Source organism: Phocoena phocoena, chromosome 12 (genome assembly GCF_963924675.1).
Source record: "Phocoena phocoena chromosome 12, mPhoPho1.1, whole genome shotgun sequence".
Taxonomy (NCBI): Eukaryota; Metazoa; Chordata; class Mammalia; order Artiodactyla; family Phocoenidae; genus Phocoena; species Phocoena phocoena.
Window position 1 is genome coordinate 13,547,756 of NC_089230.1, and position 27,728 is coordinate 13,575,483.

At 40.2% G+C, this 27,728-nt stretch overlaps 1 protein-coding gene and 1 pseudogene across 1 annotated transcript in view; one reads left to right on the forward strand and one right to left on the reverse strand.

The window, feature by feature from the left end:
• Positions 1 to 1,211: 1,211 nt before the first annotated feature.
• LOC136131818 (importin-9 pseudogene) lies at positions 1,212 to 18,039 on the reverse strand (annotated as a pseudogene).
• The window catches only part of LOC136132225 (nesprin-1-like), a 144,321-nt gene continuing 122,359 nt past the window's right edge, over positions 5,767 to 27,728 (forward strand). Inside the window, exon 1 of the mRNA XM_065889127.1 lies at positions 5,767 to 5,823. The gene's annotated coding sequence lies outside the window, so the exon portion shown is untranslated. The remainder of the gene's footprint in view (positions 5,824 to 27,728) is intronic.

Sequence of the window (27,728 nt, forward strand, 5' to 3'; positions counted from 1 at the left end):
ATTTTATGGATATATCCAAATTTTCTCTAAATTTAAAGGCTTTGTTGTTTATTTTATTCATTTACTCATTCAACAGGATTTATTTGTAATATTTGCAGGCATTGGGAAACAAGTTACTGTCCTCATGGGGCTTATATTCTAGTAGGCAGTCCAGGATTCTGAACCAAAGCTCAGGAGAGCTCAGCTCCAGCTCTACCTGTCTAGAGCTTAATGTTTAGACTTTAGCCAAAAGGTCCTTTTTTAGAAAGCTGAAATTATGTTTCTTTGAGCATTACCTTTCAAAGGGTGAGGAATTGAAATGGTATCTTGTTCATCTTTCATCCTCACAACATCTGGTTTACAGCCAACAGTTGGCACACAGCAGATGTTGGTGGAAGGAGCAGAATTCACCCTTTCTTTGAAAGGTGTTACATTGGCCCCTCTCTCTGGCCTTCATCTCTTTATATCTCTAATTAAGTCCTTCATTCCTGGGGTAAACCCCACTTGATCATGGTGTATGATCCTTTTAATGTGCTGTTGGATTCTGTTTGCTAGCATTTTGTTGAAGATTTTTGCACCTGTGTTCGTCAGTGATATTGGCCTGTACTTTTCTTTCTTTGTGACATCCTTGTCTGGTTTTGGTATCAGGGTGATGGTGGCCTCGTAGAATGAGTTGGGGAGTGTTCCTCCTTCTGCTATACTTTGGAAGAGTGTGAGAAGGATAGGTGTTAGCTCTTCTCTAAATGTTTGATAGAATTCGCCTGTGAAGCCATCTGGTCCTGGGCTTTTATTTGTTGGAAGATTTTTCAGCACAGTCTCAATTTCAGGGCTTGTGATTAGTCTGTTCATATTTTCTATTTCTTCCTGGTTCAGTCACGGAAGGTTATACTTTTCTAAGAATGTGTCCATTTCTTCCAGGTTGTCCATTTTATTGGCACAGAGCTGCTTGTAGTAGTGTCTCATGATCCTTTGTGTTTCTACAGTGTCAGTTGTTACTTCTTTTTCATTTCTAATTCTGTTGATTTGAGTCTTCTCCCTTCTTTTCTAGATGAGTCTGGCTAATAGTTTATCAATTTTGTTTATCTTCTCAAAGAACCAGCTTTTGCTTTTATTGATCTTTGTTGTTGTTGCCTTCCTTCTTTTTCATTTATTTTTGCTCTGATCTTTACGATTTCTTTCCTTCTCCTCACTTTGTTGCAAAACGGTGTGTGGCAGGCCAGAGGAGGCCCTTTTCAAACGCCAGTGGTCTGCAGAACCTGCCTGTCACGATTGTTGAGGAGGCCTGAGAACACCATGTAGCAGAGTTGTGAGCGAACTGGCAGAGGAAGTGTGTGAGGTGCGCCTGCAGATCTGTCTGTTAGAGAGGGTCCTTCACAGAGTCAGGGTTGCCTTCCTCATCGTCCCTGTAGTAACGCTCTTCGTATGTACGTGTGGCGAGAGTATCAGACAAGGGTTAAGCCGTCCTCCTCGTTGTAGTCCTCCTGTTCCTCCCACATGTCACTGGAGTCATCTTGGCTCCGCTCTGCAGGGCGGCCTGGCGGGCGGCCTTGGCCTCCATGACGTTAGACAGCTCTTTGATGATCAGCTTCAGGGTCTTGACCAGCAGAGGAATGTTGGTCCAGCGCTCAGGGTTCTTGGCCGACTTGGAGCAGGTGCGGGTGCCCTCGTCCAGGCCGTAGATCTCCTCCCCCTTCACGCGGATGTCCTGTAGCCGCTTGTCATCCGCGTGGATGCCGTGCTAGAGCAGCTTACGCAGCGCCACAGAGCTGGCTTTGCACTCGTACTGCCCGTAGAACAGGTGCTGCCGGCTGGTCTACTCGGCCATCGCGAACTCCAGGGCAGGCTTGCCTCTGGGCCCCAGGAGGCTGCACAGGAACTCCAGGAGGGGCTCCAGGTGATTGTGTACCATGTGGGCGAACACCGTGATCAGGGACCACATGCCACTGAGCGTCTCTGCCTGCTGCGTCTAGCTGAGGATGGCATGGAAAATCTGGTCCAGGCTCTCCCCCAGCTCCCACCCCGCCTTGGAGATGAGGGTGGACATGAGGCGGCCCGCGAAGGCGGCGGTGAACTCGGAGGTGCGGGGGCCCAGGAGCTGGCTCACCACCTGCATCACACACCGCAGCCCGTTGTAGCCATGCAAATCAAACCACAGTGAGCTGGCACCTCGCACCGGTCAGCATGGCCGTCATCACAAAATCTACAAACAGTACATGCTGGAGAGGGTGTGGAGGAAAGGGAACCCTCCTGCACTGTTGGTGGGAATGTAAATTGATACAACCACTATGGAGAACCGTATGGAGGTTCCTTAAAAAACCTAAAAATAGAACTACCATATGACCCAGCAATCCCACTCCTGGGCATATACCCTGAGAAAACCATAATTCAAAAACATACATATACCACAATGTTCATTGCAGCACTATTTACAATAGCCAGGACATGGAAACATCCTAAATGTCCAACAACAGATGAATGGATAAAGAAGATGTGGCACGTATATACAATGGAATATTACTCAGCCATAAAAAGGAACTAAATTGAGTTATTTGTAGTGAGGTGGATGGACCTAGAGTCTGTCATACAGAGTGAAGTAAGTCAGAAAGAGAAAAATACCATATGCTAATGCACATATACGGAATGTAAGAAAACCGTACTGATGCACCTAGTGGCAGGGCAGGAATAAAGATGCAGATGTTGAGAACGGACTTGAGGACACAGTGGGGGAAGGGGAAACTGGGACGAAGTGGGAGAGTAACACTGACATATATACACTACCAAATGTAAAATAGATAGCTAGTGGGAAGCTGCTGTATAGCACAGGGAGATCAGCTCGGTGCTTTGTGACCACCTAGAGGGGTGGGATAGGGAGGGTGGGAGGGAGACACAAGAGAGAGGGGATATGGGGATATATGTATACATAGAGCTGATTCACTTTGTCGTACAGCAGAAACTAACACAACAAGGTAAAGCAATTATACTCCGATGAAGATACATATTAAAAAAATAAAGCCTTCCTGAAGCCAACGTTCGTTTCTTTGTATATTAGTTTTACCTTATTGCATAACAAATTAGCAAACTTAGCAGTTTAAAACAACGTTCGTTTATTATCTCCAAACATTTGTGGGTAGTCCACAATTTGTGTGGTAGTCCATGCAGCTACCTGTGCCCTCTGCTCAGGGTCTCACAAGTCCACAATCAAGGTGTCAGCTGGGCGGCATTCTCATCGGAGGCTGAATGAGGGAAGAATCCACTTTTGAACTCATTCAGGCTGTTAGCGGAATTCATTTCCTTGTGTATGACAGACCTTCTTCCTGACTCTTGGCTGGAGGCTGCCCCCCAACTTCCAGAGGCAGCCTGCAGTTCTCTGCTCCGGGGCCCTCTCCATGGACTGTTCACAGTGTGGCTGCTTCTTTAAGCCAGCAGGAGAACCTGTCACTCCAGTCAGCTCAGAAGGAATCTTACGTAAAGTAACATGTTCATGGGCGTGGCATCACATCCCCCGTTGCTGTGTTCTGTTGATTAGAAGCATTTCGCAAGTTCTGGTTGCAGTTGCCCACACAAAGGTGTGGACTCCAGGAGGTGGGAATTTGGGGAGGTTACCCTATTATAGTGTGTTCACTACACTGCTTCTCTGGGGAAATTCCTGTAATGCCTCTATCTTGTTGCATTACTCTATAACCCTCCGCTACACATGGGCCCTTTCTTGTCTCTCTCCACCTCTAAATATTTACCTTTATTATAATTTTTTGACTTTGCTACTTTTTTTCTTACAGTTTTATTGAGGCATAATTGACATGCAGCACTGCATAAGTTTAAGGTGTACAGCATCATGATTTGACTTACATAATCGTGAAGTGACTATCGCAAACAGTTTAGTGAACATCCCTCATCTCTGTAGACACAAAATTAAAGAAATAGAAAAAAATTGTTTTCCTTGTGATGAGAGCTCTTAGGATTTACTCTCTTAACCATTTGCATATATAACACACAGCAGCGTTGATTGTATTTATCATGTATATTAAATCCCTAATACTTATTTCTCTTGTAACTGGAAGTTCGCACCTTTCGACCAGCTTCATCCAGTTCCCCCTCCCCACATCCCACCTCTGCTAACCCTAAGTCTGATCTCTTTTTCTGCGACTTTGTCTGTTTTTGAAGTGTAATTGACCTAAACACTGTGTTAGTTCCTGTTACACAACACAGTGATCCACTGTTTCTATGCATTTCAAAATGATCACCATGAGACTAGTTGCCATCTGTCGCCCTACAAAGGTATTACATAGTTATTAACTATAGTCCCCGAACTGTACATTCAATACCTGGGACTCATTTTGTAACTGGAAGTTTGTACCTCTTAATCTCCCTCACCTGCTTCTCTCCTCCCCTCAAACCCTCCCAGCAGCTGCCTGCTTGTTCTCTGTGTCTATGACTCTGTTTCTCTTTTTTATGTTTGTTCACTTTTTTTGGATTTTTTTGGATTTGACATATAAGTGAAATCGTACAGTATTTGTCTTTTTCTTTCTGACTGATTTCACCTAGCATAATACCCTCTGGGTCCATCCATGTTGTTGCAAATGGCAAGCTTTCACTTGTTTTTTTAATGGCTGAGTAATATTCCATTTCATATATGTGTATATATATATATATATATATATATATATATACACACACACCACATCATGTTCTTTGTTCTTTATCCATTGATCTGTTGATGGGCACTTAGATTGCTTCCATATCTTCTTGGCTATTGTAAATAATGCTGCAGTGAACATAGGGATGCATATATCTTTTCTAATCAGTGTTTTTGTTTTCTAAATACCCCGGAGTGGAGTTGCTGGATCATATGGTAGTTCTATTTTTTAATTTTTTGAGGAATCTCTATACTGTTTTCCACACTTGGTGCACCAGTTTACATTCCCTCCAATAGTGCATAAGGGTTTCCTTTTCTCTACATCCTTGTTATTTTATCTAGTGCTTGTTACTTGTTGTCTTTTTGATAATAGCCATCTAATAAGTGTGAGACGATATCTCATTGTGGTTTGATGTGCATTTCCCTGATGATTAGTGATGCTGAGCATCTTTTCATATACCTATCGGCCATGTGCGTGTCTTCTTTGGAAAAATGTCTATTCAGATCCTCTGCCCATTTTTCAATTGGGTTGTTATTTTTTCTGATGTTGAGTTACGTGAGTTCTTTGTATATTTTGGATATTAACCTCCTATCAGGTACATCTTTTGCAAATATCTACTCCCATTCAGTAGGCAGCCTTTTCATTTTGCTGGTAGTTTCCTTTACTGTGCAAAAGCTTTTTAGTTTGATGGGTATTACTAAGACCGATGTCAAAGAGCGCACTGCCTATGTTGTCTTCAAGATATTTACCTTTAGATATATCATGGTAGAGACTGTGTCCTCTTCATCTCTCTGCATCCCTTTGCACCACGTGTAAAACTTGGCACTTAGTTGGTCTCAAGTGAACTTTTTAAAAAACAGATTTATTGAGGTTTAATTATTCAGTGAACTTTCAATAAATGAATGAAGATAAACATAGGGCTAACATATTGCAAATTTTAAAGCATTTGCTGATAATTTTTAAATAAATAATTGACTTGCCTAATATATTTGAAGTTTTACTGGCTCTTCCTTCAAGACAATAATTGGTAAAATGAATTATAAGATAAAATAATATAATTATCATTTCTAGAGTTGTGTAACTATGAATTTTTTTCATGATACAACTTCATGACATGTTATCTAACCAGATAATTTTTTTTCTTCTAGATGAGCAAGAGATAGTACAAAAACGTACTTTTACAAAATGGATCAACTCTCATCTGGCCAAGGTAAAGGAAACTACCCGGAGTTCTATGTTAACTTAGTTTGAGCCAATACATCATTAAACGCACAGTTTAAAGTAATGCTGCTGTGGCTGTTGTCACTATAACTAGTCAGTAATGTTGGCACCTATCAGTTTAATTGTGGCATCTGCTAACATGTTTTCAAAGAAAATTAACAGATAACCAGAGTCGAAAGCAGTTACTTCATGTCAGTTCCATGAATCTTGATGAAATATTTCATTCAGTTGTTTCTTCTGTACTGATGTGTGTCATATCAGAAGGAGAATTCATGGTGGAGTTTTGTTTGTGTTTGTTTCTATTTGGAGCAGAAAAAAGCAATGTGTAGTCTTGCCTGAGCAAAGAATTTTATCTAAGGAGATCGTGTCTGGGCTCCCCTTTCAGGTGCTCTTATAGAAGAGTAACCATCGTGGCAGGACACTGCAAAGGCTAAGGAGTCTGAGATTATCCATACTGACCTTAGATTGTATCAGGTGACTGGCTATCCATACACTGTAATGACTTTGAACATAAATACTAACATAAAACAAATTTCCATGTAGCTACATTATAAAAAAATTCATCTCTTATAATGCTGATGAAAAAATATGTGAACCAAAAAACATTGCATTTGTAAAAATAAACGCAGATGACAGGACAATTGTCTGCATTCGGTTAGAGGATCTTTGCCGAGAGCAGTGCCTAAAGTGTGCAAGGCATAATCCTACGAGCAGTTTTTGACTGGGGACTCCTCCAAAGCCTCTTTTCATAGTTCATAAGCAAACAAAGCATGGCAACTTATTTCAGTCCCATTGTACAAATGGACTGCTTACTGTGTGTCTATGATAGGCTTTGGAGACAGGAAGAAAGCTAGTAAGACACTTTTCCAGGCTTTGGGAAGCTCAAAATCCAGCAAAAAGAGAAGACTAGATTAATGTCTAGGGCTTCCCTCATGGCGCAGTGGTTAAGAATTCGCCTGCCAATGCAGGGGACACGGGTTCGATCCCTGGTCCAGGAAGATCCCACATGCCACGGAGCAGCTAAGCCCGTGCACCACAACTACTGAGCCTGTGCTCTAGAGCCCGTGTACCACAACTACTGAGCCTGCGTGCTGCCACTACTGAAGCCCGCACACCTAGAGCCCGTGCTCCGCAACAAGAGAAGCCACCCCAGTGAGAAGCCTGCGCACCTCAATGAAGAGTAGCCCCCGCTCGCTGCAACTAGAGAAAGCCCACGCAGCAACGAAGACCCAACACAGCCTGGAAAAAAAAAAAAGAAGAATGTGTCTAGATACAGGATAAAATGGGATTATCTTTCCTATAATCTCTCCAAAAGCCACTCGGTAAAATGGGATTATCTTTCCTATAATCTCTCCAAAAGCCGCTGGGTAAAATGGGAGTTTTCTGGCCCAGTGGCTGCACCCAGAATCTGCCCTGTGACAAGGCACTGAATGCCCTTGGGGCTCATTTTCTCAAGCTTTGGCTGGTGCCATCTGGCCACAGCCACTACTTATACTCCAGAATTGTCATCGTTTGAGGACAGTTCTTTTTTTTCCAAAATGAAAATAGAGTTATTGTTTTTTCATATCATAAAAAGGTTACGTGCTAATTGTAAATCGTTTTGATAATAAACTTCTTAGAAAGTTTAATGAAAGTAAAAATCACCTTAAATTCCACAGTCCTGATATAGCCATCACTGACATATTGATCACCATTTTTCTACATGCTGGCATACACAATTTCACATAAGTGGCTATAGGCCACTTATTCTGTATTCACTTTTATTCTGTATGCCTCTATTCACCCAGCACGTCTGCACATCATCCCATGTGATTAGATACAGAGCCATATAATCATTTTAATGGCTGACTAATACTTTGTCATTATAAATATAATAAAATTCTTTATAAATCATAATTAGCCAGTTGTCTATCAGTGGTTATATAATTAGTTTCCAGTTGGTTAATATTATATAAAATGTCACAGTGAAAGTCCTTGGGCATATATATCTGTACATTTGTCTGATTATTTTTCTTAGGATAAATTTCTAGAAGTGGGTAGATAGTCCACAAGTATACATGTTTATAACGTTAATATATACCAAGAGCTTATGAGAATGCCCATTTCCTTATACTATTAATCCTCTTTAACAGTATTTTCCAATCTGGTGAAAATAGTTTATAGTTATTTTTATATTTTTTAATAGGGTTGAATATCTTTGCAGAAGATTTTAAAGCAGAATTCCTGGGACACACTTATCTGTGTTCTGAATTCTTAAAAAGAAGCTAAAATTGGAATGTGTGCCATGGCACACAGTATACAAAGGGCCTTTGTCGAAGGATTATATGCCAAGAATTTGTTTTCTAATCTGTTTTTATCACCATTTTATCATTGTTTCAAGTTACTTTACATATTTATGTGATAACTGGGTATTGGAAGGGGCTGTACCAGGGTGTACCCTTTTATGTTCTTTTTTTTTTTAGTCCTGCTTTGTGACCTCACTCCTGCTATTTCCCGTCTAAATGTACAAGTCCTGCCCTTAATGTGTAGCACATACGTCCCTCATTCATGAAGTCATTTCTGACCACATGTGAAACACTGAGCAAAGGCTCCAGAATGTTAGCGGTTTCCCCTGCACTCCTTCCCCAGCACCATCCCCCTGCCTTCTCTGCTGTTCCTGCCTCAGGTTTGGTAGAATCAGAATCTCAGCACTTCTCCAGAACCTGCAGCACAGGTGGAAAAGTTCAGCATGTCTTTTTTTTTTTAGTCTGCTCAGAGTATTTTAATTTAAAAATATGCTAGAGATTAGAGATTTCATGTATTTTGTGGTCTGTGGGTCTATGAGTATTTGCCTATGCTAGTAGAAGATAGCTAGTTTCTTTCTTTTTTTTTAAAGTATTTTATTTATTTATGTATTTGGCTGTGTCGGGTCTTAGTTGCGGCACGCGGGATCTTTGTTGCGGCATGTGGGATCTTTCATTGCAGCGTGTGGGATCTTTCATTGCGGCGTGTGAGCTCTTTGTTGTGGCGTGTGAGCTTAGTTGCCCCGCAGCATGTGGGATCTTAGTTTCCAGACCAGGGATTGAACCCGCGTCCCCTGCATTGGAAGGTGGATTCTTAACCACTGGACCACCAGGGAAGTCCCTAGTTTGTTTTTTTCTTATTGAGAAAGAAATTGTTTTGTTTTTTTTTTTTTTTACTCTTGAGTCATTGCATTTGGATTTACCACTGCATTCTTTTTTTTTTTTTTTTGGAATATAGTTGATTTACAATGTTGTGTTAGTTTCTGCTGTACAGCAAAGTGAATCAGTTATACATATACATACATACACTTTTTTGAAGATTCTTTTCCCATATAGATCATAACAGAGTATGGAGTAGAGTTCCCTGTGCTTATTAATTATCTATTCTATATATAATAGTGTGTATATGTCAATCCCAATCACCCAGTTTATCCCCACCCTCCACCAGTATGTCTTAAATGATTTTATACTGTTTCATATCTCACCTTCCCATCAACATTGTAACGTCTTCAAGGCGTGTGCTAATTCTTGGAGTTCTTTGTAAATCCTAATAGCTCTAAACACAGCGCCGAGTACCATGCAGAGGGGCTTAACGAAACAGCAACAGCAAAGATTCTTTATCTTTTCTTATTTTGTTAGAGTAGGAAGAACATCAGTCACATGGGGGAGAAAAGACGATTAATGTCTGGCACTGTGCTAAGTGCTTAACTCAGGTTATTTTGTAGCGTTCTTCTTCATACACCTGGCCATCGGTGCTGCAGAGATTTTAATGCAGACGTGAATCTGGAGTCCACTTGGCTTCCCTACTTTACACATTTTTGTGTCGATAGTATCATTTCAAAAGACCCAGAAAATTATTACCTCTGCAACTGCTCCATTGTAACCTTACTGCAATAGGGATTTTTTTGTTGTTGTTCTTTTGTTTTCCCCTCTGTACTTGCTATTCTTTCTTTCTTGGGCCTTGAAAACTGAAACAGTGATATACCTATGCTTGTCATCCGGAACTTATTTATGCTGACATCGTAGTATCTTACCAAATGTAGCCTGCAACCTCATTGGAAAAAATTTTCCTTTTCTGACTCACTTGTAGTTAGAAACATTTTGAAAATAAAACCTGACCACATTACCCTGCTTTGACAGTTGAGGGTTTTAGGATAGCTACAGAGTGGATGTTTATGTCTGCGACTCTCTCAGCAGCTGGTCCCATGATTCCCTACTCTTCCCTCTCTCTTGTACCCATCCTCTGCTTGCCTTTATCCCTATTTGAGTTTCCTATTCCAGCCCTATTTCTCTCTCATTCTCCCTCTCACCCTGCTTGCATTCCTGTATCGTCTCTATCTCTCCCATCCCATCTCCTTCTCCATCACACCTCCGCCCAACTCCCTTTCCATCTGTATCTCAAGCTCTCCATCCCTATCTTTATCCCCATTCCCATCTCTATTTCTATCTGTACACTTTCTCTACCTGTACATCCTGGGCTTCACAGTCTCCTTGAGGTCACATTTAAATGGAAGCACACACTTCCCTCCCCATTGCAGTGTGCTGACTTACTTCTGAGAATGATAATACCTTACTTGCAACAGAAGCAAGGTGAGGTTCATATCTTTTATCTGGCCTCTGGACAAGTACACCGTGTCACTTTTCCTGCTGTCTCTGTGAGAAGGCTTGCTCCCAAAGTCATTGTGTGATGCTAGAGTGTGCCCATCACTTAGCACCCCAGGCACAGACAACAAGCACCTGCGCAGACACGCACACACACACATACACACCCCTACCTTAATCACCTGGGCTCCACAGAAGCATATATTATGCCCAGAATCTCACTAAGTCTCTCGTGAAAACAGCCTCTTAGATATTTGGTGTTCAGCTCTTCTTTACCTTTTAACAACACATGGATATCTCCCCTGGCCCCTGGTTTTCAGTCATAGAGCAGGCCCAAAGCCATACTTAGAATCAAAATGTTTCTCACTAGAAAAATAATCCACAGAGAAGCCAGTTGATCTGCTTCAAGGTCTTTCCTTATCCTCCAGAGATTCTTTTTTTTTTTTTTTAATTAATTTATTTATTTTTGGCTGTGTTGGGTCTTTGTTGCTGCACATGGGCTTTCTCTAGTTGAGGCGAGCGGGGGCTACTCTTCGTTGCGGTGTGCGGGCTTCTCGTTGCGGTGGCTTCTCCTGTTGTGGAGCATGGGCTCTAGGTGCACGGGCTTCAGTAGTTGTGACTCGCGGGCTCTAGAGCGCAGGCCCGGTAGTTGTGGCGCACGGACTTAGTTGCTCTGCGGCATGTGGGATCTTCCCGGACCAGAGCTCGAACCCATGTCCCCTTCATTGACAGGCAGATTCTTAACCACTGCACCACCAGGGAAGCCCCTCTCCGGAGATTCTGGAGCCAACTTTTCCTCTTCTTTCTTGCTTATTGAAAAACCAAAGCCAATGGTTTGTCCTATAACAACAGTCTGCTCCAAGGATGGAACCATAATTGCTGTCAGCTTTGAAAGGACCTGGTGTTCTGTAATTCGTTGGGTCAGATTGAGTCTGGTTTGGTGTATTGTTTATGTTTATTTATTTTGCCCAGTAAATATGCAACCAACTTAGACCCAGTATTAGTCAGCTTGGGCTGCTGTAACAAAATACCATAGACTATGTGGCTCAAACAAGGAACATTTATTTCTTGAAATTCTGGAGGCTGGAAAGTTCAAGATCAATGTATCGACTGATTTCAGTCCTTACATGCAGTGTGAGGCAGAGAGAGAAAGAACTCTGGTTTCTCTTCCTCTTCTTATAGCATGCTAATTCCGTTGTGAGGAATTTATGACCTCATTTACACCCAGTTACCTCCCAAAGGTTCCACTTCCAAATACTATCACATTGGGGGTTAAGGCTTCAACATATAGATTTGGTGGGGCGGTGTGGGGGGGACACACAAACATTCAGTCCATAACAGGCCACAGGTTCATCCGGAGGTCTGGCTTGAAGCACATGAGAATTTCTTCCAAACCTTGGTCCAAGAATGATGTTAAGTAATGAGCTTGTCTCCTCTTTCATATCAAATGTTTGTGTTTCAGTTCCTATTGTACATAGCGCTGTGCTTTAGAATGGCTTCAGATATCTAATAACCAAATCCTTCAAAATAATTAAAATGCATTTTATTCTTTGATTGTGTGTGTATATGTGTGTGTGTTTCCTACAATTTTCTGTTGACATCTACCAATAAAGGCAAGGAAGTGACCCATGTCAAAAATATTTTTATGCTGGTGATCAGATACTAGTCTTAATTCACCTGTTACTTATGCTATATAACATGCCAAGTTATTTATCTCTGAGAACAAGAAAGGAGAAGGTGCTAAACTGGCAGGAAAAAAAGAGTTTCGACTTTCCTCTAGAATGCAAGTTGTAAATATTTTGCCGGATCTCAGTTGTCTGGGAGCTGTTGCACAAGTCATGGGAATTTTTGTGGATTTAAACTAGAGTGATAAACCATCTCATCCTAAATTCTGTGATTATGTCTTGCTACTGCAATGCCTTCTTTAAAGATTTTAAGCAAACTAAAAAAATAAACACCTTATTTAGAAAGAAAGCTTTATACGTCAATTATATCAATAAAACTGGAAGAAAAAAATTATACCTGTTTTCTCAAAAATCTTTGGAAATTGACTGTTTCCAAAAATAGCTTTAATAATAAGTTGCAGCAAGTTTACGGAGCTGGGATGTTGAATTGAGAAGCAAAAAAAATTGATCTTCTGTCCTAAGATCATTCAATGTTGGGTGCATTGGGGGATGTGCAAAAGATGCTTTGTGGAGATAAATTTGGGGAGGGTTTTTAATGGGAAATTTTCATTTTTGTTGTAGGCTGCTTTGCTTAGTTGCAAGTAAGAAAACTATTTACTGCTAATTAAATAAAACAAAGTCTTTTACTGATGACATTTTATTCTATTGTAACAATTCTTTATAAATATTTTGACAGTAGTATGGAGACATTGGGTGCAAATAAGAGAGCAATCTGTTTTCAAAAAATACGCTTTTCTTAAAACAAAAATTTATATTAAAAATAGGAAAAAAAACCCCGAGAATTTTCTGTAGATTACTCAAATTTGTGAATATAATTATCAGTTTAAAAAAAATATTTGCTTTGTTGTCAAATCGAAGTCTTCACGCTTCTGAAATTATGCAAAACATTGCAAATCATAAATTGTTGATATAATGTAATGTAACATCAACAAAAATTAGTGGGTTCTGTTTATTTCATATATCTGATAATTCCTTTCAGGAAGAGGGCTTCATACTGAAACGTGGACCCTATAATTTTCTTCCTTTTTAAGAAGAAACCTGCCTCTTTCTATTCTGTTTGCTTTGTCAGTGAAAGAAGGTGGAGTATTTGTTTTTAAATTAGCCCAATATTGATCCAAGTAAGAGTTTTTCAAAGTTAGGTCCTGATTCAGTGCTGGCTGTCATCACTCATTGCTAACTAGGTTTTTAAATTGCAGGGCTGCTGTTTACTGAACTCATGTGCCTATTACTGTGCCTTAGCAACTTTATCTTTTATTTAAATAACACAACAATCAAATATAAGTAGTATTTTCACCATTTTATAGATTGTGAAACTGAAGCTTAGAGTTAATTAATAAGCTCAAGGTCATATAACAGGTACGTGGAAAACCAGATTTCAATCCCAGGACTCCAAAGTTTGGGCACTAACCATTGTGTTATATACACCATGCTTCTTTCGTTTATTTAGCTATTCATGTAGCAAATACTTTTCAAGCACCTATTATGTGCTAGGGGTTGTGGATACAGTGGTGAACAAAAACAGATATAGTCCATGCCATTATGAAACTGACAGGCCAGCAGAAGAGACAGCAATTACAGAGATGTGTGTATGGTAAATTCCACGAGCAGAGAAGTACAGGGTGTCAGGGAGCACAGGGCAAGCGCAGCCAACCGTACAAGTAACCTGTAGGAGGGCATCAGAATAGGTTTTCAGAGGAAGAAACATTTAAGCTGGAGCCAGAGAAATGTCTTGGGACTGGGTAGGTGAAGGAACTAATGTTTTCAAAAGTTAAGAGGTAAGAAAGAGCGTGGCACAGTAAAGGAAGTGAAGCTCAGAATACCTGAAAATATGGGTTCCAGGAATGGGTTGGCAACAGACGAAACTGAGAATTGATCAAAGGTCAGCCATTAAAAGGGTTTGGATGTTGTGTTATGGGCCCCGGAGATGTTAAAGAATCTTAGGAAAATGAAATGATCACTCTGGGCTGAACCCCTCTCTCAGCCTCTCTCTCTCTCTCTCGTCTCTCTCTCCCTCCCCCGCCTCTCATTTTCCCCCACACCCCTCTCACATAAATTAGAGCAGGAACCAGTAAAATTGGAGGTGAAGTGAACTTGCAATAACTCAGACAAGAGGTGAGGATCCTTTGGACTAAAGTAGTGGTGGGGGAATGGAGAAAAGTGGATAGATTGAAAAATGGGTAGGGGTGGACCCGATACAACTGAGTCATCAGTTGGAAGCTGGGGGAGAAGGAATCAAGAAGGACTCCTAGATTTCTGCCTTGAACAGATGATTAGGATCATTCATGGAGACAGAGAATACAAGAGACTTTGGGGGAAAGCTAGTAAGTTCAGTTACACAGAGGGAAATGACTTAGTAGAGATGAACACTTTTCATTTGGCAATTAGAAGTCATTAGCCATCACTGGGAGTGGCCAAGTCTTGGCAGAAACCCGACTCTAGCAAACTGGTAAGTAAATGAGAGGTGAGGATGTTAGGACCTGAGTGTATATTACATGTTAAGGAGATAGAGATTAGCTAAAGCAGAACGTGGGATCTGGTAAGAGCTGTTTCAATAATGAGTGGTCTTAAGTGTGTGTCTATGGAAGGGAATGATCAAGAACTGGTAGAGAGGGTTAGGGTGAAAATGAAGGAAAACAAGCGTATTTTAAGATACAAGACTCCTAAAGAAGGCAGGGTGGGGAGAAAATCAAGAGGACCGGTGGAGGTTTTTACCAGAGGAGAGACAGCTCCCAATCTCTGAGGCCAGAGGGGGAATAGGAAGGATGGGTGCCTAAGTTTGGGATGGGGGAGAGAGGAAAACAGAGTTGGGTGGACTTGAATTTGAGGGGATTCCCACCTAATGACTGCACGTTTTTTAGGTCTATCAGAATAGTCTGCATTTCTAAGCAGAAGAATTTATGTTAGGAAGAATATTTTTCTTAAATTAGCGGTTAAAAATATATTAGTTCTTTCACATTTAAAAATGTATTTATCTTAGCAAATTCCTAAACTTTATGCAAGATCCGTAGGCTATTGTACAGTGTCACCTTGACCCCCAAAGGGGACAGATTAAAGACGTGTTTTCCAAAAATCTTTCCCGTAAAATTTTATTTTTAATTAGAAAAAGATAATATAAGTAATCTTAACATTAAACATGGGTTATACTCTGTTATCAAATAATTATAGTTTCACATTTTCTCTAAATTTGTCAAATGGAATAGTGTTATATTTAAATACCTTTGATTCAGTCTTTATGATATTTGACTTTGAAATAAATATATGATTTGGCATTAAGTCCTTTGGGAAAAAAATAGGTCAGAGATAGCCATTGTTTAGTGTTTCTATAAATGGAGCTTCTCTTTCAATTTGCAATAAACAGCCCTTTCTCCATCTGCCAGCCTTAGATCTAAGGGGACATTAAGTATAGGCACTGAACATTTTAAATACCGACTTTTGGGTGACCTCAGGCATAATATAAGCATCTCCTCACTTTTTAGATGAACTGAAAAAAAAAGCACTGTTGAACATTATTTACATTCTGTATTAGTTTGCGAGGGCTGCCATTACAAAGTATGATATACTGGGTGCCATAAAATGAGAAATTTATTATCTCACAGTCCTTGAGACTAGGTAGCCATGCTTCCCTCTGAGATTCTGGGCAGAATCCTTCTTTGCCTCTTCCTAGCCTCAGTTGGAGGCCTGGAGTACCTGAGGTTCCTTGGTCTGCAGCTGCATTAGTCCAGTCCCTGCCTCTGCGCCTGTCTGAGACTGTGTCCAAATTTCCCCTTCATGTAAGGACACTGGATTAGGACCCCCTCTCCACCCCCCACCACATCATGACCTCATTTAAACTTGACTACTTCTCTAAAGACCCTGTTTCCAAATAAGATCGCATCCTGAGATACCGGGATTAAAACTTCCATGTATCTTGGGGGAGGAACACATCATTCAACCCAAATGTGCTCTATTAAGAGCACGTTTTGTTTTAAGACCAAGTCAGATTCATATACTCCTTTAAAAGGAACACTTTTGATTTTCCATGTTTGTTTTTAAATAATTTAAACTAATAATGACTTTGACATCTTCACAGTCATAAAATATCACTTTGGTGGCTGCTTTTATTCTTCTTCAGTTGTCTTTCCACCAGTGGTGCTAAAAGATAACATGGAAACGCTTTCGAAATTGAAATTTGAGCCCATCTGTTTCCTTGTACACACTTTGGTGGGACTATTCATGAACTAAGATGAGGAGATAAGGAGGCAAAGAGGAAAAAGTAAATGTAATAATACACCCCAGAAACCATTCTTTAACTGATTTTCTAAAACTAGTTTGATAATCTCAAGCATAACGATAAATTAGTTATTTCCAAATACGCAACTAAAAGATTACAAAGAAAATCATCATTTCAAAATGAATGGCATTTAATTTATTAATAGGAGGTATTAATTTATTAATAACAAAGACATAGCTATAGCAATGTCCATGCGGTTTAATAAAATTTTTGACATTATTTGTCAAAGTTCCTTCTTTTAGAAATGTATTTTGTCTAGTCGTACATCCATTCAATAAATATTTTTAAATGTTGTTTGTATGCTTGGCAAGATTCTAGAATGTAGCAGTGAACAGAACAGGAAAAGTAACCCCTGCATTATGGTGTTTATATCCCAATGGAGGAGATGGACAGAGGAGAAGGAAAATAAGCTGTTCTGTTGAGAGTAGACTGAAGAGGGACATGGGCCGAAGGAGGAAGATAAGGTAGGAGATTGTTGAGTCATCCAGGTGAGAGACGGCCGGCTTGGACCGAGGTCATAGCAGTGGAGGTGGTGAAAAATGGCTGGATTCTAGGTGAATTTTGAAAATAAAGCCAACAAGATTTGTTGACAGCTCAGCTGTGGAGTATCAGTAAAAGAGAGGAGTAAAGGATAACCCCAGCTTTGTCCTGAATAAAACAAATAACTTCAGGAGTGTGCTTTTTTGAACTACATAGTGAAAAAAAAAATCATGTGAAAGTTGTTAAGAGCAGTTTTCCAGGCAGATTTAAAGTTGGGCTGGAGGGCGGTTATTGCCTTTGGGATATTTATTCTGAATTGAATTAAATAATTAAGGAAGTGGAAATGCTTATGCAATCAGTCATAGGAAACAGAAAAGAATGGGAACTATCTTCTCACTTTTGCCAAGCAGAGTTGGAAAATAATCACAGCAATGCTTTTCTAAAGGGAGTGAAGGGGAAACATATCATACATAACATTTTAAAAAATACTTCACCTTGTTTCTGGAAATACTGGTAATGTCTAATTAGATTTTCTGGATAAGATGACAGAACTTTTTAGAAGTTGAATTAATTTTTTTTTTTTTTTTTTTGAGGTAGGGCTGGACCGTACAAGGAGCTGGTTTATTTATTTATTTATTTTTGCTGTGTTGGGTCTTCGTTTCTGTGCGAGGGCTTTCTCTAGTTGTGGCAAGCGGGGGCCACTCTTCATCGCGGTGCGTGGGCCCCTGACTATCGCGGCCTCTCTTGTTGCGGAGCACAGGCTCCAGACGCGCAGGCTCAGCGGCCATGGCTCACGGGCCCAGCCACAACGCGGCATGTGGGATCTTCCCGGACCGGGATTCGAACCCGTATCCCCTGCATCGGCAGGCGGACTGTCAACCACTGCGCCACCAGGGAAGCCCAGAAGTTGAATTAACTTTATCGGGCTCCTGTCAGTGGTTATGATGATGATTTTACAGACCTAGTCCAGCTGCTTTGGCATTTTTAGACAGTTTAGTGTGGCGGGCTCCTTGCCAACCATTGGGGGGTAGCTTGCTCTGCGTCTGCTGGTCAACCTCTCTTCCCTTCCCACTCTCCTCTCGGTTCCTGTTGTTTAGCTTGCTGTTCCTGCCCATCAGATAACTGGAAGAGCATGCGAACACTCTAGGCTGGTCCTGGGATGTCATGTTCCCCCATACCCTGTCTCTCAGCCTGTGAAATAGCTCCCACCTGAAACCTGGAAAACGGAGGCGGGAGTGGTTGGTCTGGCTTGAGACATGAGGGGCCATTGTGTGCACACAGGTTTCAAGGTGCCCGAAATACAGCTTGAGGTCCAGCCTCCGCACTGAGACCTCTTTATATACTGCACAGGAGGCCGTCTGGGGTATATGTCAGGCCATGATTTTGCATCATTTTCAGCAAGATTGACTGTGCTTGACCACGTGTACGTCTCAAGTAAAGAAAAGCATTATCTGTGCCATGGGTTCTTTCTTTAGGTCTTTTCCAGTTCAGTTTTACTGGTATCACTAGGTATCCGGCAATCACAAATTTTAAACCCGAGGATATGTATTAGTAATTTAAAGTAAAATGCTATAATTTTTGTATTATACAATATTCTATGAGCTCTTTCCCCAAGAGGGAAAAGCACTTAGTAAAAGACTGCCCAGTAGTTGTGCAACTAAAAGTGATGATGGTAAGTGAGGACCTGGGTTGGTCCTGGAATGAGATGGGTGATTCAGCCCTTTCCTTTGCTGAGGACTAAACCCTTCATGCTGCAGAGCTCCTTGATAGCCCTGTGATATGTATCACTAAGGGGCTCTAAGATTCTTGCAGATGTGTAGATACCTGCTGATGGAGCCATGATATGCTGGTAATGTTTCAAGGTAGCTTTGTACTTTTCCACATCACTGATTTTGATCAAACACCCAAGGCTTCTTTCTCCTTAATTGATGTACATGTGCTTGCCCTATTAATGCAAAGTTAAAAATGCTAAAAATAATTTTAGTACATTAACATTTTATAATTTTGGATATATAGGCATACACTTCTCCATGAAAAATGACTTTCTTTCTTTCTTCCTTTTTTTTCTTTCCTCCCTCCCTCCCTCCTTCTCTTCCTTCCTTCCTTTCCTTCCTTCCTTCTTCCTTCTTTTTTTCTTTTCTTTCTTTCTTTCTTTCATGTTTGTTTATCAGTAATACTCAACTGTTTCTACCTTCTTCATTTACCAGTATCAATTGATCAAAAGTTTATAAAACATCTTATATTAAATACAGTCAGGTTCCCCTGAAAATGCACACTGGCATCTATAAAGAATGCATTTATTAGGACAGGAATAAAGACGCAGATATAGAGAATGGACTTGAGGACACGGGGAGGGGGAAAGGTAAGCTGGGACAAAGCGAGAGAGTGGCGTGGACATATATACACCGCCAAATGTAAAATAGATAGCTAGTGGGAAGCAGGTGCATAGCACAGGGAGATCAGCTAGGTGTTTTGTGTCCACCTAGAGGGGTGGGATAAGGAGGGTGGGAGGGAGAAGCAAGAGGGAGGAGATATGGGGATATATATATAGCTGACTCACTTCATTATAAAGCAGAAACTAACACACCATTATAAAGCAATTATACTCCAATAAAGATGTTAAAAAATGACTGCATTTATTTTTGATCGGCTTATGGAATCTCATCATGGAGTGGGAGGGCACTGAAATGTACATTGTTAAGTTCAGGAGAGTGTTTACAAAGTAATAACAAAAGAGGCACACATGTCAGTTGTGCTTTATTTTGTTGCAAGTGAATGAAATTGATTTTAAATGATTTAACTAAGAAGCGAGATCTAGTAAAAAGGTACAGAGCACCTCAGGGTATGGAAGGAAATTCTGACCGGGCAGGAAGGGGTTAACTCAGCAGACCTGGGTTGCTCAAACCCTGCACTTTCCAAATAAAGACTTGCCTTTAAGAATGGTCCTTGACTGGCTTCTGGGAGATAACCTCTGGGCACTTGGAATATTCTACCTGATAGAGGTGTTTTGTATGCCTGAGGCCTGGGGCCATGCTATACTACTTGATAAAATCAATTGATCTTAATGAGTTGTACAGTGAACACCTGTTTTTGCTGGGGATAGGGACAGGGGAAGACAAGACTGAGTAGCTGAGGTCAGTTAGGCAGGTGCCACATGTCTACATGACAGACTCCAGATAAAAGCCCGGCGTCAAGGTTCAGGTGTGCTCTCCTCGTTGGCAATGCTTTACACCGTTGCTGGGGAAAGTCAGCATGTCCTTGTGCACATCCACTGGAGGGGAACCAGTTACTCCGCACTGGAAGCTCTCGTTTGGTTCCTCCTGGACTTTGTTCTGTGTGCCTTTTCCCTTTGCTGATTTTAATGTGTCCTTTCACTGTAGTAAGCTGTAACCATGAGTATAGCAGCTTTTCTAGGTCCCCTGAGTCCATCTTGAGAGCCATCAAGCTAAGGAATGTCTTGGGGACCCCTGACACACTGACTAACCCAGGCAGGGAGAGTGGCTCTTGGGGTCTCAGCAGCAGGACCTGATGTCACTTGTCCTTAGGTCATTGCCATGTGACAACTTGGTTCCAGCCATCTTCTAGATCCAAGTAGAGAATGTGATGGGCCCAGCTCGGGTCACTCAGTTAACAAACGATGAGGGTGTAGCACAGACATGACCACAGGGGGACATGGTGTGAGCTGGGATGATTCGTGTCTATTCCAATGTATATTTATATACATGTGCTTCTATTATTTTTAGTCTTTCTTATATCCTACTATTATTTTTAGTCTTTCTTATATCCATTCATATAAAAGTGGCTTTTTGTTAATAAATATTTTGTTCCTAGTAGAGTGGCAGGCACCTTAGCTGATTAGTTAATACTTTTCATATTGATGTTAAATAAAAATCACATTTATAGGTTTGTGTATTCAGAAAAAAATGCTAATACCTATAATTTTATACTAAGCTTTCTAACAAGGTGGCTCAAAGTATAATAAACCTGGGCTCAAACCTAGTCACTTAGTAGGGGTGCGATCTAGGCCAATGGTTTGACCTCTCTGAGATTCAGATTCCTTGCTTTTAAAGAGGGGGTGATACCCCCATATGTGGTGGTTATGAATATTGAGTGAGGTGACACGTACAATCCCTTAGCATTGAGATGTTCAACAACGTCTCATTCATTCTTTCCTACCCTTTCCATTCTCCGTCTTTGCTTCTTCCTTTCATTTCTATTAAAACACCTACTAAATTATATATAATGTGTAAATATCTAAGCCACAAACATCTAGTACATATTGGAGTTCATATATGTAGTCTATAATAGTGACTACTTTGTCATATTTACTTTATGCACCAACATTTTCATTTCTATGTAGTTTTTTCACTGATTTATTTTCTTCCAGTGTTATAGAGACAGTTGACATATAGCTGTGTAAGGTGTACAGCATGACGATTTGACTTATACACATCATGATACGTTTAGTGAACATCCCTCATCTCCTATAGCTACAACATTAGACAAATAGAAAAAAAATTTTTTCCTTGTGAGAACTCTTCGGATTTACTCTCTGAACTTTCGTATATAACAAACAGCAGTGTTACTGGTATTTATCATGTTGTACATTAAATCCCTAGTACTTGTTTATCTTATAACTGGAAGTTTGTACTTTTCAACCAGCTTCATCCAATTCACGCCCCCCCACCTCTGCGGCGCAGGTTCCCTCCCTCTTCCAGGTCAGCAGCTCTTCCTAGACAGCTGGACCAGAGTAGGACCCTGCCTCCTGCTGAACTGCCACAACCTTGTCCCCTGCCCGATGGACCTGCTGGCCCATCCACAGCCCTGCCTTTAGTTGTCCTTGACCTCAGATTCTGGAGACCCGCCACAGCTGTGGGCTGCCTGAACCCTCACGAGGAGCAACAACTGCTGCTGCTCCCAGGCTCCTCCAGGGCTAAGTCCTCTTGAGAAAACCAAAAAATCTGATCTCTTTTTCTATGAGTTTGTTCTTTTGTTTTTGAAGTATCATTGACCTACAGCGTTGTTAGTTCCTGATATACAACATAGTGATTCCATATTTCTATACATTTCAAAATGATCACAACAATAAGTCTAGTTACTGTCACCATAAGAAGACATTACACAGTTACTGACTATATTCCTCACACTGTATATTTCATACCTATGACTCATTTATTTTGTAACTGGAAGTTTGTAGCTCTTAATCACCCTCACCTATTTTTCTCCTGCCAACAACCCCCTTGCCTCTGGCAACTACCTGTTTTTTCTCTCTATCTTGGAGTCTGTTTCTGTTTTGTTACGTTTGTTCATTTGTTTTGTTTTTTTAGATTCCACTTATAAGTGAAATCATACTGTATCTGTCTTTCTCTGTCTGAGTTATTTCACTCATCATAATATCCTCTAGGTCCACCCATCATGTTGTCTTAAATGGCAAGATTTCACTCTTTTTATGGCTGAGTAATATTCCATTGTATACCATATCTTCTTTATCCATTCATCTATTGCTGGGCACAAAATATAACAATTCTAAAATCTGTATGGAAACACAAAAGACCCCAAATAGCCCAAACAGTCCTGAGAAAGAACAACAAACCTGAAGGCGGCATACTCCCTGATTTCAAACTATACTGTGAAACTACAGTAATCAAAACAGTATGGTACTGGCACAAAAACAGACATATAGATTAATAGAAAAGAATATAGAGCCCATAAATGAACCCACATGTATATGGGCCGTTAATCTATGATAAAGGAGGTGAGGATATACAATGTGGAAAAGACAGCCACTTCAGTAAATGGTGTTGAGAAAACTGGACAGCTACATGCAAAAAAAATCAAACTGGACTTCTTTCTCATATCATACACAGAAATAAATCCAAAATGGATTAAAGACTTAAATGTAAGACTTGAAACCATAAAACTTCTGGAAGAAAACATAGGCAATACGCTCTTTGACATCAATCTTAGTAATTTTTTTTTTTTTGGATATGTCTCCTCAAGCAAGGGAAACAAAAGCAAAAGTAAACAACTAGGACTACATCAAACTAAAAAGCTTTTGTACAGCGAAGGAAACTAACAATAAAATGAAAAGGCTGCCTACTGAATGGGAGAAGATATTTGCAAATCTGATAGTGGGTTAATGTCCAAATTATACAAAGAACTCATGCAACTCAATATCAAAAAAACAAACAAAATGCTATTGAAGAATGAGCAGAGGATCTGAATAGATATTTTCCCAGGAAAGACATACAGGTGGCCAACAGGCACATGAAAAAATGCCCAACATTGCTGATCATTGGGGAAATGCAAATCAAAACCACAATGAGATATCACCTCACACCTGTCAGAATGGCTATTATCATTTCTATATAGTTTTAAGATGTGAGAATTCCTTAAATTTTCATTTCATGCCAAATAGTTATGCCTTTTTTCATCAAAATTATCCTCATAATCCTTTTCTCCTGAGTGTTGCAGTTCTTTGTAGGGACATAAAATCAGCATGTTGTATAGCAAACATGGTCATCTTATATGAATGAAAATATGAAAGTAGATGGTGGATAAGCATTAAACATGTATTGGTACTTATGAACTAGTAAAGTGACACAAGTTATTCACACACACACAATGTTAAAGAATGGATTATTTTTCCCAAATACAGGAAATGGTCAGTAAAAATTATGCCAAAAATATCTGTGCTTTCTTAGATTTCATAAAGTTCAAGGAGAAACATTTGATCCCATTTAAGTCCTAAGAGAAAGGGAATGAATCTCATTATGTGGTGTTAAAAGGACTGTAAAAATAAAGGGGGAGGAGAAAAAACACAGGAAACAAAACTCTATGAGATCTATTCCACTCTTAAGTTAACTACCAAGGTCATTGCCAGGCATGTGCATTTTCCCTGAGTTTCTAGAGACTTTAGACCAGGCAATACTCTTGACAGCCAGAATTTAGGGCTTAAACCTAGTTTGAGAAGGGTTTCTAGAAGGGAGTAGCCACAGAAGCCAAGTACCTCTTTCTCTCTCCTTTTCTCCATCTTCCTCTCCCCTCACTCAGTCAGGACATTCCACTCTTTGAGCATCTCAGATTCAGCATGCGTATCTGTAGAATATCTAAATGTGATTCACAGGGCCAAGAATTGAATTCTTCCAAATACTGTGCAAAAGAAAGAGCTTATCATAATTTTATCTTAATAAAAAATAGATAGCTGAGGTCTTAAACAGTGCCCAATAGATTTCTGTCTAGTACTTGAAACTGCAAATTCTCAAGCTGTCGGAATAAACCACATTATCTTTATTTTCCATTAACTCAGGCTCCAGTGAATTACCCTCATTTCTAACTCTTCCTTTTGCCCTCCAGCATCATGACCTGAATCCTGCCAAGTAATCAGATTGATGTTGTGAATATATATATATATGACAGGAGAGGCATTTTAGATGAAAGGTTTTCTTTTAAAACATTGTTTCAAAAAATTGGGCTTCCCTGGTGGCGCAGTGGTTGAGAGTCCGCCTGCCGATGCAGGGGACACCGGTTCGTGCCCCGGTCCGGGAAGATCCCACATGCCGTGGAGCGGCTGGACCCGTGAGCCATGGCCGCTGAGCCTGCGCGTCCGGAGCCTGTGCTCTGCAACGGGAGAGGCCACAACAGTGAGAGGCCTGCGTACTGCAAAACAAAACAAAACAAAATATTGTTTCAAAAAATAAATGCGATGCTGTCACAATAGTAAAGGCCCCCTCTAGTTGATCACTTGCTATATGTAAACAGTACTTTATACAAAATGAGAAAGCAAAACTTGTCCAATAATTACTAGGACTTTTCTTATTCTGGTGTAATTTTTGATAAAGTGTTTTGATAAAGTGGTTTACACAATATTTACATTATGTACAATTGGATAGAACTTGTGGAAAAATAAAGATCATTCTCTAGTTTTCACTTTTAATTAATTAATTTTTATTTATTTTTGGCTGCACTGGGTCTTTGTTGCTGCCTGCGGGCTTTCTCTAGTTGTGGCGAGCAGGGGCTACTCTTTGTTGCCGTGTGCAGGCCTCTCATTGCGGTGGCTTCTCTTGTTGCGGAGCATGGGCTCTAAGCACGCGGGCTTCAGTAGTTGTGGCATGCGGGCTCAGTAGTTGTGGTGCACGGGCTCTAGAGCACAGGCTTAGTAGTTGTGTTGCATGGGCTTAGTTGCTCCATGGCATGTGGGATCTTCCCGGACCAGGGCTCGAGCCCATGTACCCTGCATTGACAGGAAGATTCTTAACAGCTGTGCCACCAGGGAAGCCCTAGTATTCACTTTTGCTAGCTCTTTGCAGGAAAGGTGGCCAGAGGCTTATTTTCTTCCTCTTTTACTGGTTGAGGTAGTAAGTCAAGAATTTATTACATGCTGGGTTCTATAATTCAGAGTGTTAAAAATACAATAGCTGCATATTACTAATTACATAAACATTTTTATTTTAAAGAAGAATATTTTCTCCAATTTCTATTTAGTCTGCTAATAGCCATCAGACTACATCTCTTTACTTTGTGTAGGAAGATACTGGCGAAAAATTTTTCAGAAGCAACTCATATTTCCTATAAAAAGAGAAATTTTTGCCTCATGTCCTTATTTGTGTACATCTCTCCAAGATTCCAAAAGGTATCTGCAAATAAGCATCACATATCTGTTGAGATATCTACATGTTTGCTACCAACTAGTGCTAAGCACTGTGCCTAGTATTATGTATTTAAAGATGTATTCAACTTCCTTGTCCTCCAGAAGTCCCATGATCTGAATTCCTGGGCATACAACTTTATAAATAACTATAATGCAATGCGGTCATTATAATCAGAACAAATGCACTTAAGACAGAATAAGTAATTTAATTCTAGTCGGAAAACTGGAAAAGATTACCTAAGAGCTCAGTCATAAAAACTGACCAGGAATTTGCTAAATGGGAAAAGAGGAAAGTGAGACTATTCTAGGCATCTCTGTTCTTGAAATAAAAACTACCTATTCTTTTTTTCCCATACACAGACTAGGAACTCATTCCTTCAACAAGTTTTTAATGAGTTTCTACTGTGAACAAGACATTCAGAAGCAAGATGCTTCTATGTGTTGTGCTGTAGCCTGTGATTGCCTAGAACCTGGAGAACATTTTTCTTTACCCATCATATATATGTACTACATTTTAAAAACCATTAATACGGGCATAGGGACTGCAAAGGTAATTTTTTTTGTTTTTACAAAACTTCATTCATTCATTCAGTCAGTCAGCAATGTATGTTGAGTGCCTGCCATGTGCTCAACAATGTTTAAGAAAGAACACTTACCTGCAAGGAAGGATTCAAGAGTCACATCTAGGGCTTCCCTGGTGGCGCAGTGGTTGAGAGTCCACCTGCCGATGCAGGGGACGCGGGTTCGTGCTCCGGTCCGGGAAGATCCCACATGCCCCGGAGCAGCTAGGCCCTTGAGCCATGGCCGCTGAGCCTGCGCGTCCGGAGGCTGTGCTCCGCAACGGGAGAGGCCACAACAGTGAGAGGCCCATGTACCGCAAAAAAAAAAAGGGTCACATCTATCCAGACAAAATTTCGTAAAGAACGGAGGAGTCAGGATTGAATTTGGTGAATGGCTACAGTTAGGAAGAAAGGAGAGAGAGAGAAGAAGAAACCTGTGAACCAGGCAGGCTGATCGAAGAAGTTTGGGGAGGAACAGCTCAAGGAGAAGTTGGTAGCAACAATGTCCAGTGCAGAGGGACTGATGGGCTACTGACTTGTTCAGCGGTCAGAGCTGACCTAGAGGCCACTTCTAGGAGTGGCTAGAGGGGCAGAGAGCACGTGAACCACAAGTAGGAATGCAAGAGATCACACATGAGGGGCAGAACGGGGTCGAGAGAGAATGTTCTGCAAAGTGGTAGAGACCTGTGTACGTTTAAAGTCAGAATGGATGGATGGATGCAATTTATCGTGTTTTTTTTTTTTTTTGGTGTCCAATTTCTTGTTCTCTTTATTATTTAATGAAAATTCCCTGCTTTGTTTAATTTTTAAAATATATTTTCAGGTTAACACAATATATGAAAAATGTCATTTGTATTTGTTCACAGAATACATCATATATTTATTAACTTTTCCCCTCATTATTCCACTGTATTTGTATTATTAGGATACAAATGGACATTTTGAAAGAGAAATAGATCATATTTTTAATGATTATATACAGCTAATACAATAATTTTTATTCTTATCACATCAAATATTTTGCATTGTAAAGCCTCATTTTATTCTGAATAATTTTATTTATATGCTTAGAATATAAAGTCACTATTAAGTTTTTGGTGTATAAATAGTAAGTGTGAATAGTGGAATTTAAAAGAGAAAGCTTGAAAATGAAAACTTATTTTTGAACATGTATTTTGCAGCATGAGAACAAAATGTATTCAGCTGTTCATTTTATAAAGAGAAAAAAAATGCATTCACAATTAGAATTATACCATTCAGAGACAGTAATTCATGAAGTCATAAGAGAAATATAAATGTGCCATATCAATGGGTAGAGAAAGTCACATTTCAGTAAAACATTTGGTGATTAAATATCTCTACACTTTCTTTCTTGCTTTCTTTCTTTCTTTCTTTCTTTCTTTCCTTCCTTCCTTCCTTCCTTCTTTCTTTCTTTCCTTCTTCCTTTCATTCCTTCCTTCCTTCTTTCTTTCCTTCCTTCTCTTTCTTTCTTTCTTTCCTTCCTTCTTTCTTTCTCTTTCTTTCTTTCTTTCTTTCTTTCTTTCTTTCTTTCTTTCTTTCTTTCTTTCTTTCTTCCTTCCTTCCTTCCTTCCTTCCTTCTTTCTTTCTTTCTTTCTCTCTCTCTTTCTTTCTTTCATTCCTTCCT